This window comes from Chinchilla lanigera, unplaced genomic scaffold (genome assembly GCF_000276665.1).
Source record: "Chinchilla lanigera isolate Chin_1 unplaced genomic scaffold, ChiLan1.0 scaffold00003, whole genome shotgun sequence".
NCBI lineage: Eukaryota > Metazoa > Chordata > Mammalia > Rodentia > Chinchillidae > Chinchilla > Chinchilla lanigera.
In genome coordinates this window covers 6,241,825-6,263,048 of record NW_004955404.1, presented here as the reverse complement: position 1 = coordinate 6,263,048, position 21,224 = coordinate 6,241,825, and the positions used below count along the sequence as shown (strand labels likewise).

Sequence of the window (21,224 nt, the reverse complement as noted above, 5' to 3'; positions counted from 1 at the left end):
CTTAGGAAGATACTGTCTCAAAATAAAAAATAAAAAGAGGATGTGGCTTGATATTAAGGAACCACAAAAAGAACAAAACAACCTCTAAAAGAAAAAAAGCTAATTTTACAATTATCTAATGGACAGAAATTTTACTAGGAGGTTTTAAACGCCGTGAGGAATATGAGACATAGGGGATATTATTGGACAGAATATATATAGACAGACAGAAAGAACAATCTCAGAATAACAATGTAGTTTTAATGGAAAGAGTAAAAAATATAGGCTGGAATCCAAGTTCTAACTCTTGTCTGCTATGTGCCCTGGGAGAAGTAATTTATTATTTAAATTGTTCATTCTTTGCAGGAATTGAGCAAATGACAATGGTCAGTCAGAGTAAAATTTGGTGAATATGTAGAATTTGCATTTGATTGATTGTGATAGTCACTGGCTTCCATGACCACACTGAGCCTGAGGTCCATTAGTTGTAAAATGGAGATAATAGTATATAGTTTATTCTGTATTAGTCTGTGTTTGTAATACATAATGATTACATTGTAATTGCATCCACATAGAATTTGTTGCTTAAACATCTTAATAGGTAAAATGATGACAGTTGATCGACAATTTATCAGTAATAAAGTATTAATGTAGAATTTTAATCAATGTGGAACAAGCCTACAATCAAGTAGACAAAAATGCACATTTAATAAAAATAACAGGTAATGGAATTTAATACTAAGTGATGTTACTAAGAAAAAAACAATGTGAATGTTTAGGCTTTAAAAAATATTACATTAAAAGACACAATGGCATTAACCTCTGTCCAAATACAGCCATTTGCATTGAACACACTCATCCCTCCCTTCTTGCCACCTTCTGAAGCAGTTCTGGAAGTCCCTTTTCATGAGTGTCTTTAATTACATCTTCTTGGCTGCCTCCATATCCTGAATCAATTCAAAATGTTAAGCTAGTGTGAGCATTTTGACTTTGGGGAAGAGCCAGAAGTCATGCAATGCCTGTCCCAATGAATTGTGTGGCTCAGGATATGCAGTCATGTTTTATAAACTTGCCCTTCCACTGAATAGAGCTCTGCAGCAGCATTCTCAGGAGTTTTGATCTACACCCACTTTCTCAGCACCCTGTGAGTCCAGCTCATTTGTACATGCTGTTTTGTCACTTTGGTGGTCATTTTTCCTGACATTTTGAAAGTCAGAGGATCGTGATTTAAAGATACAAAAGCATATCCAATGAGACAATAATGGCAATCAAAAATTCAGACACAATAAATGCTGGTGAGGTGGTGGGGGAAAAGGAACCCTTAACATTGTTACTGGGAGTGCAAACTAGTACAACTATGGCAGTCAATATGGAGATGTCTTACTTTTCTCTTGTTGCTGAGACAAAATATTTGACACCCAAAATTAAGGAAGGGAAGCTTTATTTAGCTCACAGCTTGTAGAGGTTTCAGTCCATAATCAGCTGACTCCAAGGTAGGGTGGCATATTGGGGCGCAACTCTGAAAGGCAACAGAAGATAGCAAAAGCAACAAGAGTAAAAGGTGGGGGAGATCAAGGCTCTTTTCCTCCCTTATACTGTATGCAGGCTGCCTTCCCCAGGGAGCTCCTTTACACCCACCTCATCTCCATCTCCATGCCTTCCTCTTGCACAGGATGAACACTTTCACAAAGTGAGGATGCTGACCCCCGCTGAGTCCCTTAGTTAAGCTTCTAAACTTCTCAAGGTGACACAATGTATCAACCATTACAAGAGATTACACAAAAAATTAAAAATACAAATTCTATTTGACCCACCTCTATCCCTTCTAGGTACTTTCCCCAAACAGTTAAAAGACATCATATCATAGTGGTACATGCACACCCTTGTTCTCAGCAGCACAACTTATAATAGCTAACTCATGGAAGGGCCAAATGTCCATCCACAGATGAATGTATGAAGAAAACATGCTATATAAATGATATAATACAAGTCTGCTCAGCCATAAGGAAGGATAGATTTGAGACATTTTAGAAAAATGGATGGACCTTCAGATCATAACGCCAAGTTCAGTAAATTGGACCCAAAAGATTAAGTGTCACATAGTGTCTTTTATGAGATATCCAAATGCTAAACAATTAAAAGACCAAAAAGACAAGACAGATGATCAGAAACAGAGATGAACGTACACTGTGGGATAATGATGAGCTGCTCTGAGGATGGGTGGAGACCAGAAGGGGAAAGGAAGAAGGGCCAGGGATCCAACTCAGCGGCACAAGTGTCTGCTGGGCAAGCACAAGGTCCTGAGTTCGATTCCTGGCACAAAATAAAAGTGAAAAGAGAAAGGAAAAGAAAGTAAAAGGATCAAGATGTAATATGTATTGTATAAAGGCCAGTTTTCCATGATGAATGCATAGTATATTGCAAATATATACTAACAGAACAGGACAAAATAAACTTGATAGAATTGAAAGGAGATAAAAGAAGTAAGTAAGAAAGCTAAAACTTTGGTCCTCTGGATAACAGTATTGAAAAGAAAATGATAATTATGCATTTCCAAAGCATGATTAAATTAAATGAAATTAAAATGACGAATGAGCATTTTAATGATAATTTTTGGGCATATATATATATATATAGTCTTTGAATCCCTTGGATATTATTCTGAATTACTTAAGGAATTCAGAGATGGGTGTAATTCATTTTAATGATATCGGAGTAGAGAAGGTAAAGGAATATGCTTCAAAAACATCCCCAGTTAATTGTGATAATAAAAGATATCTTAAGGGACTCAGACAGATTGATGATCTCATCAGGCAGAATGTTTTATAAGAGGCTTATTCATAGCAGATGTTTAATTTAGGCTCAAATAGGCTATGGAGCTGAGTTGCTTTCTGAAGTCTACAGGAATCTACTAAAACGTGCATGGTAAATATAACGATAGCAGAAAATTAGGAATATTGTTGTAGGGAGTAGCTAGCTTTGAGGTAGAAGAATTACTAGGGAAACCCTTTGAAAAGAATTCTGAGATTTTTAAACCTTATAAATCAGTTGTTATTCTCCATATGCCCAGCTAGTCTATGGTACTGAGATCTAAAGCAATGCACATGGATGTGTGATGTGGATTCTCTATGATCCATTATTGTACTGTCATGAAATTATTAGCTGGAAGGAATGACCATACTGAAGATTTCTCTAGAACATCTCATAACTCTTGGTGTTGCCTGGACCACTATGTGTGCTATTTCTTTGGAGGTATGGTTAGCCCTCTCAATCAATTGGAGAAAATGTCACTGACAGAGACTCTGTCCCCCTCGTGGATGCCCTATGATAGAGAGGCTATGATTTAGGAAGAAATCACCTTCTCTTCACTACAATTCAAAGATGAAACTTGCATGCAACTCCAGATTGGGGCTATAGGAAGGAAATTAATGACTGCTGATCTGATAAGAATACCAGGAATCATGTGACACCAAGAAGGATGGCAGAATTATAGTTGGTGATAAATTTGAAGGAAACTTTGTCTTTAGAAATCTTGTAAAATGTCCAACCATTAAACGACATTCTCCTAAGTCAGTGCCTGTGTATATACGAACCCCAACACAGCATCAGCACAAGACTTCCAAACATGTGTGTACCTGCTCATGAGCATTTGCTGGTTTACTGACAATGAAAGAACAAAATATATGAAGCAATAATTCACTTTCAACAGTGAATCTGAAATCTATTATGCATTTTAAAAGATTTAATGATAAAAATAAAATGCTTATCTAGTTAATCAGATGCTATAAAACATAAGAAAAGGGCAAGAAAGGTGCACACCAGGCACTATAAATAACATTATGGAATGCACAGCTCATCAGAATTTTGTTAGATTTTAATTTCTAAGATTAAAATAGGAATGTGATATGTGTTATTTAGGTTTCTAAGACAAAAACATTTCTCAATGATGGGAAATCCTTACTCAAGGATAATATTGTCCTCATGGATGTTACTGAAAAGTTAATAACAGCTAATGGTCAGTTTTACTCTCAGTTGTCTATTTGAAGTTGGGACAAATAATTGAAAATCACACGCAGCTCCTGTATGCTATTGTAATTAAGGGATGTTGAAGTGTTAATTTTCTGCAGTGGACAGGTCCTGATCAGGTATTAGCTTTTACTGTACTTCCTTTAGAATTGCACAGGACCAGCTTTATAATTGTCATTACCACTGAACAATAAAATGGTGCTGTGAACATCCAGTTTGATGGTATGAGGCCCATGCAACATCAGTTGGTAATGGGCAGTTTAGCTGCATTTCACACTGTTACCTAGGTCACAAGATCAGATATACAGCCCTAGGAACAGAGGATAATTAGCACTAGAGAAAGACAAGTACTATAATCCCTCCTCTGGGACTTCTCAGAAACTCTTCAGAGCTGCCCTGCTTGCCATTGCCACTTTGGGTCCCAGGGTTGGGGAAGTTTGAACTACATCTTGTAACTGATATGGAGTTTTCCTTGCCCCGAATACAACTTCGTGTGTCACCCTAATAGACTTTGATCAATGGGTCAGAACATCCTACTAAAAGGTGCCTGTTTCATTATGTGAGCAGTAGTATAAGATTCAGACAATTGCCTTCCAGATCACTGGAATGTTAGAACATTTTCCCATTTATCAGAACCCTGGATTTCATGGGATTCATGTTGTTCTCCTCTCCTACATTCACAGTAACATTTGCGGTGCCCTGCTCAGCGGGTCTGGTTAGCACAATATCATCAGTGAACAGGGAGCATGGTGTTCTTTATGCTGTTAAGAAGATTAACATACCTGAAAAGCATATTTTGCAGAGAGGGTGAGAGTTGACATTATCCTGAGGTAAGGAAATTATCCCATGGCTGTCCAAGTCTCAAGGGGGAAAATGATAGGTGATCTTTTTTGAAGGAGGTGAAATGAAAGAGCAATGCTAGAACAATATCTCATGCCATACACCAGAGGCTGTCTTTGATCCAGCAAAATCACACATCTGTAATCTCAGTTGGGGTTAATGTCACCTCCCAATTATATTTTTATTCAGCAAAGTTCTCCTGCCATTTTCAGCCAGACCTTAAAGCAGTTCATACAGGGCCATTGGAGGAAGATCCCACATCTTCAATGCCTTGCGGTTGGAGGCACATTCTTCTGTCCTGCCTGGGTGCAGTAGTTTCTTCAATTTACTACCACAGACATGAAGGGTAAGCACAGCACTTTTGCTTTATCCTCCCTAAGGTGACAACTCATTTCCCAGACATGAGTACCAGCGTGAAGATCCTCCATGTTATTAAATATATCTGTTCTCCATATGCATTCTAAAATGTGGACAATAACCCCAGCATTTACCACAGCCAGACAGCTGGCCAGATTTGGCCTGTAGATTGACCTCTTACAGAAGTTTACAACAACTGCTCTGGCAATTCAACCCTATTGATTGCTATAAATCAATTAGCTAACTAATGAACTGCCCATGCCACTAGGGGCTAGATGGATCAATGTATAAAATTACTACTCTTTGATGAATATATTGATATATTTTTATGCTTATTGATCTAACATTTTCAGAGACTACTCTGATGTCATCCACAGTTTCCTTTACTTGTGTTTCGCAAATATTCTGCAAGTGTTTTGTTGTTTAGAGTGTTCTCTGCTGGAGGAGTCCTTTATCTCCTCTGTCTGGGCTCCTCTGACTCTTGTTTTGAGGCTGGGACTTTAGAGGTGAGAGGAAGGACAGTTCGTGGAATGTTCCTCTTCTAGTAGGGAAGAGTTACTTCAGCACATGAAACCCCCTTTAGATGATTTAGGTGTTAATGTTCCTAGGCTTGAGTCTGTCTGCTGAGATACCTCCATCCCATGACTTAGTAGCACTCCCCACCCCTGCTTCTCTTTCTTTAGTAAAACAAAAATTCTCATAGAGTCACACGTGCTATGCCTCTGTGATGACTTCAGCTGGGAGCTGGGACTGATGTTCAGCCTAGTGCTATAGAGCATTGAGGCCATGTTTGAAGCTGTCTGATGGCCCTGAGTTTCCCACATGCACCTCCAGCTGAGCCTGCATGAGTGTCTTTCAGTGGACCCTCTTCAAGGCCCCCTGAAACTGCACGCCTCTGCCTTAATTATTTCCCTTCTCACTCTAGCTATAGGAACACAGCCACAATCACCTGCACTCCAACAGGATGCCACTATGTGCTACTGGTCCTCATGTCCCATTTCCCTTTAAAAGAATATAATTCCCCCATATGATGTAATGGCTGATACACTGTGTGAACCTGAGAAGTGTAGAAGCTTAACTAAGCGAGTCAGCAGGGGGCCAGGGTCCTCACTCTGTAAACATCCTGAGCCTGTGCAAGAGCAGAGCACCGAGATGATGTGAGTGCTATACCCGCTCTAGGCGAGTACCCTGCATGCAATATAAGGGAGCAAAAGAGGACTGCTCTCCTGCTTTTAGCTTTGGTTAGTTTTAAGTCTTCTACCACCAACAACTGTGACCCCTCAGCCATGCCACCCTGCCTTGAAACCTACTGATTACAGACTGAAACTTCCACAAACTGTGAGCTAAATAAACCTTTCCTCCCTTAATTTTGGGCTCTAGGTATTTTGTTTCAGCAATGAGAGAAAACTAACTAAGACATACGCATTTACTCAATGCCAGGATTTTACTTGGATCTCTTTTGTGTAGCTGGTTCTAATGATAGTTTCTGTATCTGTCAAAGGAGTTGTGCTCTCAGGAAAAGAATAGAAGAGACTTAATAGTTTTTAAAGAATGACTAATTTACAGTGGTGTTTACTGGCTTGTGTTTGCCAGCATTGTATGATAAGGGACCCCCGTGTCTTCAGTAAGGGAGAATCCATCATGGCACCAAGTCTGAAAAAGCAAGCAGTTGGAGCATTTGATCTCCACAGAGACAAATGGCTGTAGGAGACAGCTGATGAGCAGAGGCGGTGCCTGTGGTGCTGGAATACAGCAGAACCTGAGCTGCAACCTGCAAGGGAAGAGCCCGGGGATCCTGCTTCTTCACTTCCTGCTGTGTGATGATGACTGTGCTATGCATTGACTGACACCACCCAGAGGACAAAGAAGCCAGGTTAAAACCAGCTGTAAATGTTTCCTAGAGGAGAGAGCAGGTGCAGGAGTAGACAGTAGAACAAGAAGGGAAAAGTCAGAAAATCAAGAGATCTTGAATCGTGGCCAAACTTTTTATCTTCTACTAGTCTCGGTTTCTTTATAGGCAAATAAATTCTGTTATTTACTTTAAAAAGCAACAGTAAATAATGCCTTGTCTCATGCTATGTATCCACTAACTTTTTTTTGTTGTTGTTGTTTTTTCTGGTACCGGGAATCAGACTAACGACATTGTGCATGCCAGGCAGGTGCTGTGCCGCTGAGCTAAATCCCCAGCCCCTGTATCCACTAACTTATAGTTGCTCAAGTTATTGCTTTGAGCTTTGCACAAAAATAAAAGAATAGAAGTCTATAAGTAATATCATTTGATGGTTAAAATACTCTGAGTCAATATGCAACATGTTTTACATATTATCCATAAAACAACTATAAGAAAATCGTATTATTTGTATTAAAAACAATGATATTTAATGATGAATAATAGGATAGGTATTCAATAAATGGTAAGTTCTCTTTTTATTATTTGCAACTCTACAATAAAAAATGTAAAAGTCTTGGGGCTGGGGATTTAGCTCAATGGCACAGCGCCTGCCGGGCAAGTGCAAGGTCATGAGTTCAATTCCCAGTACCGGAAATAAACAAACAAACAAAAAAATGTAGAAGTCTTTTTCCTAGGAGCATTACTTTCTGATAAGTAAAATATCTATGACATTTATGCAGTTATTATTTGTACATATTTCTAAGTTATAACCTGTAAAACTTGAAACATTAATTGAAGGAATACAAAAACACACAGCCAAGTGAGACATCCAAAAATTACTATTATTTATTAACCACTGGGGTAAGAAAAAAGTATAGAAAAAATAACTCTATAAAGAACAATTCAATATGAATAAATAGTGAGGAGTGATACCAAGGTCATTCCACAGTGATGGTCTAAACTGAGCTATGACCTTAAAAGTAGGAATGCCAAAGAGATTGCACAAGAACTATCATTTTTCCTGCTGAAACTGCAATGTTTGGCCCTACTGGACTTGTGGACCCATCAGCTTCTTTTCTTGTTTTGCACCCTGCATGTGTCACACCCCGTGTCTTGGCAAAGCATGTGCTGCTATTACACTGAGCTCCCTCAATCTCCTGTTTGTATTTGCTCTCCTCACTTTGTCCAAGATGCATTTGGATGTTCGGTATAATCTAGACACTGACATTCCCAGAGAGAAGGGAAAAGAGGAAACTTATACCAAATTATGGACTCTGCTATTTAAAAGAGCTTCACAAAATTAATTTCTGGTTATCAGAAGATATTTAGGGCTCCAGAAAATTAACCCAGTGGGAAGAGAAGTTCCTGTTATTTTGATTACCTTATATAATCTATAGGGGCAAGTAATACCTACTCTCCACCTCTACCAAAAGTTGAAAGAATTCAAAATCAGTGGACAGCTATTTTCCCACTAGTGCTATACTCCTAAGAGAGAAAACTTAGTACATAATAGAAACTGTCCAAAATAATCTCATAAGAGTTCTTGTAACCCCAGCCATATGGCTTAACTCATGACCTTCCCTGTCATGATTGCTATTCTGGGTCTTGATCTTGACAGCCTCAGAAAGTCTCAGTTCTACTTCTTTCCCTGTGATCAGGGAATTCAATAATTCATCTCCTGACAACTATGTACAGACACTGCCATCATGCCCTGAGGAGTCACACAGGGCCCACACATTCTCAAGGCCACAAAGAGGAAGATCATTTCCCTTGCTAGACAGGGTGCACGGGACGGTGTTGAAAAGAAGCAGTTGGCTCAGTTTGGTTTTGAACATGACGCTTTGTTTTCGTCCTATTCATGAAGGAGGCAGAACCAGAATGGAAGTCTTCTGAGCCACATAGAATGCACCTTTCTCCTTGCTGCTCTCACTAAGCCTCAGTTCCCTACCCTGTCATGTGTTCTCACCTCTCTCCCTGGCACCCCACATCATCTATCAATTCTTTAGGAATTCAAATGCTAGGGTTCATCTAGGTCTGACACAGAATGATCCAAACTAAAAAGATTTCTGATTCTTCTGAGGTATTTTGAATAAAACAAATAGAACAAAGTCACAGAGGTACACCAGTTCTTAATGACTGTTAACCAGAAGAGGCAATCAGTCAGCTTCTGAGACTGTTTCAAGCCACCTCGAAATTCCATTTGTGTGTCAGGGCTGTAGCTTTTTCTGTCGTCCATAGTCACTTCCTTCTCACCACATGTGTTGATTTCCTGTTGTATGTGGTGACTTCCTGTTGTGTGTGGTGACTTCCTGTTGTGTGTGGTGACTTCCTGTTGTATGTGGTGACTTTCTGTTCCCTCAGATACACACTGATGACAATACTTTCAGTTTACACATGGCCTACTGTCCTCTTTGTCCAGGTAGCATTTCAGTTTAGTTCCATCAGAAACTCTTATTTCATGAGTATATCTTGCTTAATACTTCTGAAGGAAGCTTGTTTTGCCAGCTACTTCATGGGTCCCTGTCTCCCTTCCCATCATACAGCTGTCCCTGTCTCCCTTCCCATCGGGCAGCTGGCCTGCATATGACCTGGCTTTCACTCCTACTCAAATCAGCTCCTGGGAGGAAATGAGTGCAAAGCATGAATCAAAACAAATAATGTCTCTTCATCTTTGCAGAGCCTTGGGCTGTGATACTTGTCTCCATGTGAAGGCCTTAGCAGATCTGCTAGAAGCCTGTCACTGTTCTGTTCAACAGTCACCCTCTAACTTATTGTCCCCTAAGTAGCCTTGAGTACCTCTCAGTTCTGTTTCCATTCCTTTCAATTTACTACATATTCTCAGGCATGAAAACTAGTCCCTTATCTTATTAATCCAGTGGTGGTATTGTTGATTTCTCTGCTTCATTTGTTATATTACTTCCTTCACAAAGGAGTTTCACCAAGAGTGTTTTGGCATTGTATTTTCTTTCCCTTTTTAATAATTTTTGCGTCTCTCTGTCATATCTTTCTCTCACCAGTGAAGTATGGGCTCCTTCTCCAATGTTTGCACTTGCTCTTTTAATCTTCACTCCATGAATTCTTCCTTTGTGATTCATACATGGGGCCCTTGCATGTTTGTTCCATCTTCAGATTACGGCAACACATTACACATATTTATTTACATAAGTACACATGTATATGTCACTGAAAATTGGAATTTTGAAATGGAAGAAATGAAAACATACCTAAGGGAGAATAAGGTAGAGAGACTACCCTGCAATAACCTCAATGAAATGTGAAATACCACCATACATGCAGAACGATACTTTTTCCCTTGACATGATTAAAGCATCTAGAAATTGTGGTACCTGCTATAACTTGGGAAGGTGAGGCAAATTCACACTGTGAATTTGAGGTCAGCCTGGACTCCATAATGAGACTCTGTCTCAAAGATAGAAGATAGATAGATAGATAGATAGATAGATAGATAGATAGATACATTGACAGATTAAAAAATAAAAGAATGTCCTGGCTCTGTACATGGAAAATTTCAGACCAAAAAGAAATGGCATAAATCAGTGGAACTTGGATGAGAAAACATACATGATAAATGTGGTAGAAACACAGTAACACAAATAAGAAAGTAAATACAAAAGAAAGTAGAACAGGAAAGAATGGATGAATGTTCAAAATGTTTGAAATGGATAACAGGTGAAATTTTGAATCTCTCCTACCAAGTCAGACTTGGGGGCATCCCCAGTATGACAAGTGGGAGATGTGAGTGAGGAGACTTCTTACTAGCTTCATGAGTCACAGCTAACATGCACACTGTCCCATCCCTTTCTTTTATACTTCTGCTCCTAGCAAACTACTAAGAAGTAGAAGTTCCCACCACAACTTTTCCACAACTACTAAGCCTTTCTTTCAACAAATCAATCTCTCCCTTGTTCAAAATGCTATGGCATTTTCCCACCAACTGGAAAACAAAATCAAGAATTACTGTGTGCTACATTTTTCCTCTCTACACTTTCTTTCCTACAGCCATTTTCTACAAATTGTCATTATTAAACTTAAATCAAGCTGGCTGTTGTTGGAATGAGAACTTTAGGTACAGTCTTCTCAATAGTGCTTTCTCAATGAGCAGGTTTTTCTGAAAGGTAAGCTATAATCAATTTCTTTCTCAACTCCAGTATTACACTGGGATTAGGTATGTTGATAAGTTTGTCTTACAAATGTCATATTTTTGGTATATATTTCATGTGATTATTCTTCTATGTTTTGTTGTTTTCTGGTCCTTGGCAAATGTTTTCATATGTCTGCGTCCTAGTTTCAGCATTTCCTATAGCTTCCTGCCTTACCCCTTTAAAAAGTTAAATTCTTCATGCAGATCTACAAGAGATTAAAGTCCCTAATTTCTACTAAATCTTCTTCCCTATTTGGACTCTTCAGCTGGTTCCAGTGGCACCTTGACTGTTCTTTGACATACTGTGAATAACCTACGAGAGGGCCAGCCTATGCCCCGCCAACTGTCTCTCCCAACTGCCTCTCCCATGGAGTTTATCACACCTGACCAACGCCTGTACGCTGCTTCTGCTACACATTCTCCTTGACAAGGAATCTCTCCCAAGTATCTTCATGACTATTTCTCTACCATTCAACCTTTGTTCCACTCTCCTTTCCTGAGATTATTTTCTTTTATCATAACATGAACGTTCTTTTCCATATTCCATGTTTATGCAGTGGTAGAACACTGAGTCATAGTTATAAATACTTTTATAAATACTAATTATAAATACTTTAAAAATACTTTATTCATACTTGGGTACAAATGGAGCAGGAAAACTAATTCACAGTTCTCAATAAATGGAAGCGGATTGACAGTACTCTTTAGATCATGTTATTTGTAAAAATGTTATTAAGCTGGTCAACTTGGAATATGTCAATTGCCTCCTTCCTTAGTGATTTTAACGTAGTTGTGAGATGTGTTTGCTATTTTGGAAAAATGAAAGAGAAATAAGTGTGTTGTGTGATCAAAACAGAGTGAATTTTTAAATCATAAAAAGTATTACTGTAAGAGACACATGGCAATTATTTCCCCTCAAAATATCCCCTCCAGCTTCAAGTACACTTATTCCATCATTCTTGCCACTGTCTGGGAATCTCTGGGAGACTTTCTTGAGTGTCTTTACTGGAACTGTGACTGTTGCAGCTGACTTGATGTCCTGAATTATCCCAATAAATTTACCTTTCATGATCATTTTAACTTTGGGAGAAGAGAAGGAGGTTGGACCGCACCAGAGTTAGTGAGGTGGATGAAGACCCATTGTCCAGTCATTTTGGACAGAATTTTCAGTAGAACTTTAGAACAGATTGAGAACATCAAGGCAAGCCCAAAAGGAAACTCACAAATAGGACCTTCAGAATGAACTGCTTCATGAAGCAGCAATAATACAACTATGTGTTCAGAGAGGAAGGAATTACATAGAAGAATAATAGTGGTAAAATGTCTTAAGTGTAGTAAATTTTAAAAAGTTTTATGATCACCTCTTGTGGTATCTATTTCCAAGGTATCTATTTGACCAAGGAGCAAATGCAGATGACTCTTCTTATTTTTATCTGCTTCACGGTGTAGTCATGATTTTTCTTGAAGAACGGAATGACTTCATAACACTATTCTACCTTTCTCCTGTTGTTCAGTTAGTCGGCAAATTTAGAAACAAAGACTTACTTGTGGTTCATGGGGAAAATGTTACTGTGAGAGCCTGTACGTTGAGGGAGAGAGTTTATATGAAAGTATTTGCCAGGTGTGGTGGTGCATGCCTGTAATCCCAGCATGCCGGAGGCTATGGCAGGAGGATCATTACAAGTTCGAGGTCAGCCTGGGTTACAAAGTGAGTTCAAGAACAGAGTGAAGACCCTGTCTCAAAAATATAAAAAAGAAAAGAAAGAGTAAAGAGGGAGGGAGGGAAACCTGCTTTGCTGCTAGTCAGGTTCTGCCCTTAGCCAGACAAAGATTCAACTAAAAATGAAAACTATAGACCAATCTCTTTAAGGAATATAGATGCAAGAATTCTCAATAAAACACTGGCAAACAGAATGCTATGAATAATCAGAAAGATCATATATCAAGATTAAGTAGGCTTCATCCCAGGGATGTAAAGATGGTTCAACATGTGCAAATCAATAAATGTAACATACCACATAAACAGAAACAAGAACAAAATTATGTGATAATCCCAATAGGTGCAGAAAAAGCCTTTCACAAAACCTGAGGTCATTTCATGTTAAAAATCACTGTAAAGAAGGGGTATAGAAGGCAGGCATGGTGGTGCACTCCTGTAATCTGAACACTTGGGAGGCAGAAGCAAGAGGATCTCTGTGAATTTGAGTCTAGCCTGGGCTACAAAGTAAGTTCAAGGCCAGCCTGTACTGCATAGCGGAACCCTGTTTCAAAAAGACAAAAAGAAAAAAGGAGGGGCTGGGGATTTAGCTCAGCGGCAAAAGCGCCTGCCTGGCAAGCACAAGGTCGTGAGTTCAGTTCCCGGTACCGGAGAAAAAACCAAAAAAAAAAAAAAAAAGAAAAAAGGAAATAAAGAAAATTTGTATAGAAGTACTTTATCTCAACCTAATAAAAACCATTTATGACAAACGTACTGTCTACATCATATGAAATGGGGAAAAAATGAATGCTTTCCTTCCAAAATCAGAGACAAGACAAAGTTGTCCACTACCACCTGTCCTATTCAACATAGAACTCCACACATTAGCAAGAGCAATTAGGTAACCAAAACAAATAAAAGTGATATATATGGAAGAAGTCAAATTGTGATTGTTTGAAGACAATATAATCCTCTAAATAGCAGACAAAAAAATTCCACCAAAAACTCTTAGAATTAGTAACCCAATTTATAAACAGAGCAGCATACAGTCAAAACAAAAAATCATCAGCACTCCTGTATACTAATAATGAAACCACTAAGAGAGAAATTTAAAAATACCATTTACAAGAGAGCCAAGAGAAATAAAAACTTTAAGAATTGATCGAATGAAGTAAAAGACCTCTGCAATGAAAAGTACAGCACTCTGAGATGGAGATGGAAGAGAACGTCAGAAAACGGAAAGATTTGTCTTATCCGTAAATAGGCAGAGGCAACAGGATCGTGTTGGCCATACTCCAAAGTTAATGAACAGATTAATGAAATCGCAGTCAATGTTCCAATGACGTTCTTAACAGAACTAGAGAAAACAATCCTAAAATTCGTATGGAACCCGGAACAGGTCCCGAACAGCGACAGCAATCCTGGGTTAAAAGCGCAAAGCAGAAGGCGCCATAGTCTCAAACTGAAGCTACAGTACAAAGCCACTGTGATAAAAGTAGCATGGTACTGGCAGAAGGAAAAAAGTCAGAGGTGTCGGCGTGGACGTTATGCATAGAACTGCAGACCTGATCAGGAGCTAACAACTAGAATTATACGGAATTGAAAAGCTTCTGCACAGCGACAGACATGGACCTCACACATCATTCCCTTCTCCAGCCCCTTCCCTCCCCTCCTCCAGCCCTGATGCTCCTCCTTTCTGTACATCTTTACAAGATGTAAGTTTTCCATTGTTTGTGTGGAGTTGGTTCATGGACACAGCATCTCCTGATTCCTCTTCTCAACTCCCTTTTTCTCCTCTCCCTCCCCTTTCCCTCTTTCTTTTGATTCCCTGCCTTGGAAAGGTACACTTTAAGGCTTCTTACTATCTTTTATTTTGCTCTTTATTTACCATTTGGGTTTCTCACATAAGGAAAACCACGTGATAATTAAGCTTATGTGGCTGTATTTTGCTTAACATTTGGTCTCCAGATGTATCCATTTTCCAACAAATGTCCTGAGTTTATCATTTTTATGGCATAGTAGTATTCCATTGTATATGCATACCATGTCTATTTATTTGTTCATTTCTTGATGGACACATAGGCCTCTTCCAAGTTTTAGCTATTATGAGCTGTGCTGCTATAAACATGGGAATGCATGTATCACTGTATTACGATGTCTTTACCTGTTTCAGGAAAACATCTAGAAAGAAGAGCTGGGTCAAATGGAATTTCTAGTTTCAGGTTTCTGAGGAATCTTTGGACTGATTTCCATAATGCTTTGATTGTAGTAGTTTACTTTCTCACCAACAATTTAGAAGGATTTCCCCACAAGGAAAGGAAATATTAAATGCTATGTAGTACAAACACGCACATGAAAAATCACAAGAAAACGTCTGCCACTGTAGAGATGAGAGAATGTCATCCCAGCAGGAGCAAATGAACTTGGATTCGACCATCAAATCCACCCTGGACAATAGGTGTGATGCAGTTTTTTTGTTGGTTAGAAGTTAGGTTGCTCTGAAAAATAAAGCATATACACATAGTATTTGAAAAGTCATTTGGAGAAATGCATTTTGCATAATTTAATGCAATATTCTCTGTAAATACTATTTCAAAGCTATGTCAGTAGTTTAGCCAGTCTGACCTTAGGTAGTTCTATAACTGTATTTAAACTATTTTAGAGAAAGACTTAGCAACCAGACAACTCTACCTAGTTATTGGCTAACTGGATGGTATCAGCAAAGAATAAAGAAGAAAAGAAAAGAAAATAGCAACAAGGGGCAGCCACGTTAGGCACATCTACATGTAGTATACAAATAAGCACCACACGCAATTACTTTCGCTTATACTTCCCCACTTCTACAGAACAATTTACAGTGCTGCATATGCTGGTATTCTTCTCAGTTCCAAATTACTCTCAAGATGGTTTCCCACATCATAATAAATTTTATAATCTATTTTTGACATTTTCTACTCTTAAATCTTGCTTGCATGTAGATGTAATATAAGTGAAAAATGGTAGAATATAAAGCATAGGAAACATAAAAATTACTACCTTTCAAGGCTTTGAAGAAGAAAATGATTAATTGAATGTGGATCTTATCACAAGTAAATGCTATCTATCTTAACTTTAAAAATGTATACACTGGAAATTGAAATAAATTATTATTAAAATGCTTTTCATTTCATTTTTTTTAAACAAATGACCTCTACAAATCCTTACATTCCCCCATTTATCTCAAACACCATCTACAAAGGGAATCCATTTCTCTACCACAGTAACTGTATAGTTTGTTTTAAAAATTCTACACAACAGTATCTTTTACTATGAAAATGACAATCCAGACTATGCATGGAACTTTGGTTATGAAACGGAAAAAATAGCATTAATACCACACTCTGGCAACATAGAATAAAACTGGGTCTGTTCCATCCGTTCATTTCTTGAAGGTTTAAAGCTATATGAATACTGATTTGAACAATAAGTCTTAAATCTCCATTCATGGTTAAATAATTCTGATCTTTGAAAAATGTATGCTCATGGTACAAGTCTGTTTATTCTAACTTGCATTGAAATAAGCTATTTTATTGAACTGAAGGGTCCAACATTCCTTCATTCAAAGAAAAGAACAACATTAATTTTAAAATAATTGTTTTGTTACTTTTTAGGTAAGAAGCTGTAAACAATTTATGCTAATCCATGCTTTCCCTGCTGCAGTGACCTATTTATAATGGTCTTTAGTAATAACCCTCTCTGTATAGAGTGCAGTCCCAACACGACCAGCAATTGTCATGTCTTAAATGACCAACAATCCACTCCACTCCACTACCACCTGGAATTTAGCGTGGAGGCAACAAATTCTTCCAGACACTAAGTTTTCTCAGATTTTTCCACAGGCAGGATACACAGTGTAATCTTTGATTCATAAAGGCCTTTTTGCATGGAACTTTGAGGCCATTCAACAGAAAGACAGTCCTGAGGCCATCAGACATCAAACTGACACTAGAGGAACACAAAAGAAAAAGTCATTTGTATGGGTGTGACATAACAACTACAGCCAAAGGAGAAATACACAGAAATAAGAGCCAATACATTATGTTTTAAATGCATTGTTATTTATCTGAAACATCAGTAGAACCTTATTGTTAATAAAATTCAATGAAATTTTTGGAAAAAAGTTTCTCTGTGCTGAATAAGTTTATATACTTTTATTAGCAGATTTATTTTCCTCTTAACACATACCATTTTTAATGACAAGAAGACCACAAATAGCAAACATGTTGCTATTTGGATGATTTCAAATTTTTAATTATTCAGAGAGATAACATTTCAAAAAGCATCACAACAATACAATACAATATTGTTAATTAAAAAAGGATAATTTTCCAGAGGGCATTAGTCTCACTGCGCTTTCTCTTTAGAAACAATTTGCTCATACCATAAGCTTAAAACATAAAATTAATTAAGCATATTTATTATTGTATTTGAATTCAGCCATGCATTAATAATTTTATCACGTAAATAAAAACTAAATTCACTTGCTATTGTTAAAGTTTATAGAATAATCTTCTTAAATTCACAAAGAATGCTTTTCCTAATCTTGGCTTATGGCATCCCGAGATGACTTCCCATACATTTTTACTCATCTTCTGTAGACTATTAAATATTATAACCTTTTATTTTAGGCATGCTTCATCAAATATGTATGCTCTGAGCAATCTGGCTTCTAATATATACCACTGACGCTGTGCGCTAGCAGCAGTTCTGTTCCCTCTAATGGGTCTGTAAGCGTCATACCGGCAAGGAGAGGGCTGAGGGGAGGCGCAAGATGCTTAAAATAGCAGCACGCCAGACACTGCAAAGCCATAGCCCAATAATTTATATGTGCAAAAGCTGCTAACAGTTTGGAATTTGACACCAGATTATGCAAGCACAGGAAATATTGAAATTCATCTTTATTTGAACAACAAAAAGGCAGTAAACTGCGGAAAAGTTCACAGTTAGGTCACAGCAATGTCATTCACGATGCAGCCAAGACTTTAGTCTCACTTTGATGCATCTTTAGATGCTGATGTCTTTTTCTTTTCTATGAAGATATACAGTATACACTTATCCATGTACATCTAAATGACTATATGTGTGCACACGTACTTCTATAACAGCATGAACATATCTCTTCTGCCAAGTCAATGCATTTTGAACTGTCAAGGAAGCACTATCTCTATGGCCTTGCATATTTTTGCCCTGAGTTTGATGAGTCCATGTGGACAATAATAATTGCGTGCCACCTCCTGTTTATGGAACCAAAATGTGCAGGTCAGGAAAAGCTAGTACAAGTTCCAGGGGTTCTGTTGGCTTGTTTTCTTCCTCTCTTTGTAGCTGAATCACTGAACTTTTCCAATGTGTCACGAGCTGCCAGCCGCCAGCCCTCCTGCCAAGATTGATCGTGACAGCAGCTCCACATTGTCACTAGCAGCAATCAGTGCAACGTTTAGGCCCAGTTGAAGACCGGCATTATCAGAAAATAAAAGATAAATACACTTCCCTAAGATCATAGCAATTACCCTGCACAGTGTACAATAGCACTGCATGGTCAACAGAAAATAGTTAGATTTCTCTTCAAGGTAATTTTGTTCTTTATATACTTAAAATATTCACTCAATAGGTCATCACATAGAATAAACCTGAACTATGCTTACGTTCTGAAATATTTGCTTTTGATCAGTTCTTTGCATTTACTTTTTACATTATAGAAAGTGTGATTATTTCAGTCATTTTATTGCGAACCGTCTACCCCTTCATATAAAATATTGAAAGTGAAGACCAATACTGCAATTCTAGCATTTTTCTATAAAGTGTTTGACTTTATTAAAAACAGTTACTTTTCAGGACCTCAGATTCTCAGGTACAAAATGAGTGTTGTAGAAATGATTTTCAGTTTATTCTTGTTAAACTGCATAATTCTTGTTAAACTGAAGTTGCTCAGAAGGTTGCAGTGAACCTCCCCAATGATGACGGGAATTGCTTGGTAGAAAGGAAGAATGTGGACATTAACTGTCCCGCTGCTTCTGCCCCTGGCCTGCAGGTCACCTCAGACTCCGACGCGGAGCTGGAGAATGAAATGAGACGAGATGAGCCTCACGGGTCTTTCCAACTCTGCAATTTTGATTTTCACAATTTTGCAAGTATGTGTAAACCTTTGTCCCCGAACAGAGCAGAATGAAAGCCCTCCTTTTTGTGCTGCTAAGCTATATCCCCAGCCCTCTACAAAATATTTTAGAAGGCTACATTATATAATTATAATTAAATGAATAATTTTAGTAAATTTAAATAGTCATATATGACCTTCAATTTTGAGTTCATTGTGGTCACTTTAAAGATTTGGGCACTGTGAGGATTTTTAATTGTCATTTTATACATTGCTATATTTTCTGATATTAAAGAGTTTAAACTTAACCAGGATAAATCACATGTAATTCATGACTACAATGCAATAAAGTAGGGAAAATACCTAGTTATATTATATGTAATTCATGACTACATATACATATACATGTAATTCATGACTACAATCCAATAAAGTAGGGAAAATCCTAGCACTGTGAGGATTTTTAATTGTCATTTTATACATTGCTATATTTTCTGATATTAAAGAGTTTAAACTTAACCAGGATAAATCACATGTAATTCATGACTACAATGCAATAAAGTAGGGAAAATACCTAGTTATATTGAAAAACTATTAGAGTGGTATTTATCTTAACATTATAAAGATCTTCTTGAAATATGACTCTGTTTCTTTACAAGAAGACATGTTATAATTTGAAAATTACTTTGATTTTGAATTGTTATGGGTGCTACTTTTAATGGTCAAGTGTTTTACAATTAAGCAAAAAAGGAAAATAAAACTAAATACTTTGTGTAAGTTTTGAAATCATTAATTTCAGCATCAAGGAAATAAAGCAATTTTTCTCACCAACCTAACTCAGCCCATCCACCGGGCAGTACTTATTTCATACTAGGTATATTTCTGATAAAAAGATATTGTTGGAGTTCTAATTATAAAACATAACCAGGGAAAGTTGCTCTCAGGTCTAAGCCTCAGTCTCTTCTCTCTGTTTATCAAGAAGTGATAGAACTCTCCGGGTCACCCTGGGAGGTGTACAATCGATAAGTGTTCAGATGATCAGGAGAGAGCCGCCATATTTTAGTTTCGGTTGTGGGGGGTTACGTAAATACAAACCCACATTCAGAGTTTACAAACCTGAGTGCAATGCCATATAAAAATGAAAGTGGAGGAAAAGACAAATAAAAATAACAGTTTGGTTAAGAAAGATACTCCTCTTTATATCTATCCCTTTGACATTTTACCACCAACAGTTAGAAACTGTTGTCAGGCTTTGCAAGGGAATGAATTTAATACAGGGCACACAAATTTATAAGATTATCTTATATATAATATTTACCCCAAAAATCAAATACAGAAGAGTGCAAGAGATTTGTCCATACGCAAGAGATCTGTCCAAAAGCTAGAGATCTGAAGGATCCAGCTGAGAGCCTGGATCCCATGGCAATGTCTTGTACAAATCCATCTAAAGACCTGGAGCCCATGGCAATATCCTTTACAAGTCCAGCCGAAGGCCTAGAGCCCATGACAATGTCTCCTGCAAGTCCATATCAAAGATCTGCACCAGGAAGGCCAAAGTGGTGGAAGCTAGAAAGTCAGCACCAGCAGGATGAAGGATCTGTGCCAGCAGGCTGAGGGATCTGCACTGGAGCCAGGAAGTGATGCTCAAGGCAAAGACCAGAACTCCCCTGAAGAGAACCTCAGCCATCCCCTGTGACAGTGAGGATCAGAGCTCCTCCGATGAGGAGAGCAACCAAGCTCATGTGAGGAAAACCAGCCACAAGTAAGCCTCTCCAGGGAAACTCCCCTTCTGTTCTCCTTTCATGGCACTGGCAGCACCATTCAGGTGGGTCTTCCCAGAACGACACTGACTCCTTTCAGCTGGGCATTCCCACTTATACTGGCCATCCTTTAATCCTCCACAGAAACCATCTTCAAATAAGAATACTTCCTGTGTCCACTTCACTGACTCGTTTACAAAACCCCTGAATAACACCAGTTTTAGCAATCATTCCTGTACCACCACGCTGCTTGCAGTTTGCAGCACATGATACTCCCTTTGTGCCTCTTTGCAATTTAAATTCATAGCTCCGTCCTGTGTAAAACTAACAGTATACTAAAAAACACCGTGATATTTTTTGTTGTCACTGCTATTGTTAATCAG

The 21,224-nt window shown here is 38.1% G+C and overlaps 1 long non-coding RNA gene across 2 annotated transcripts in view; it reads left to right on the top strand.

The window, feature by feature from the left end:
- The window catches only part of LOC102027480, a 42,044-nt gene extending 22,857 nt beyond the window's left edge, over positions 1–19,187 (top strand). Inside the window, exons 3-4 of one of the 2 annotated variants that reach the window (XR_001234637.1) lie at positions 4,689–4,835; positions 19,019–19,187. This is a non-coding gene — a long non-coding RNA (uncharacterized LOC102027480). Of the gene's footprint in view, positions 1–4,688; positions 4,836–6,795; positions 7,276–19,018 lie in introns of those variants that run through there. The other variant, XR_001234636.1, reaches the window with a different exon arrangement.
- The last annotated feature ends 2,037 nt before the right edge of the window (positions 19,188–21,224 follow it).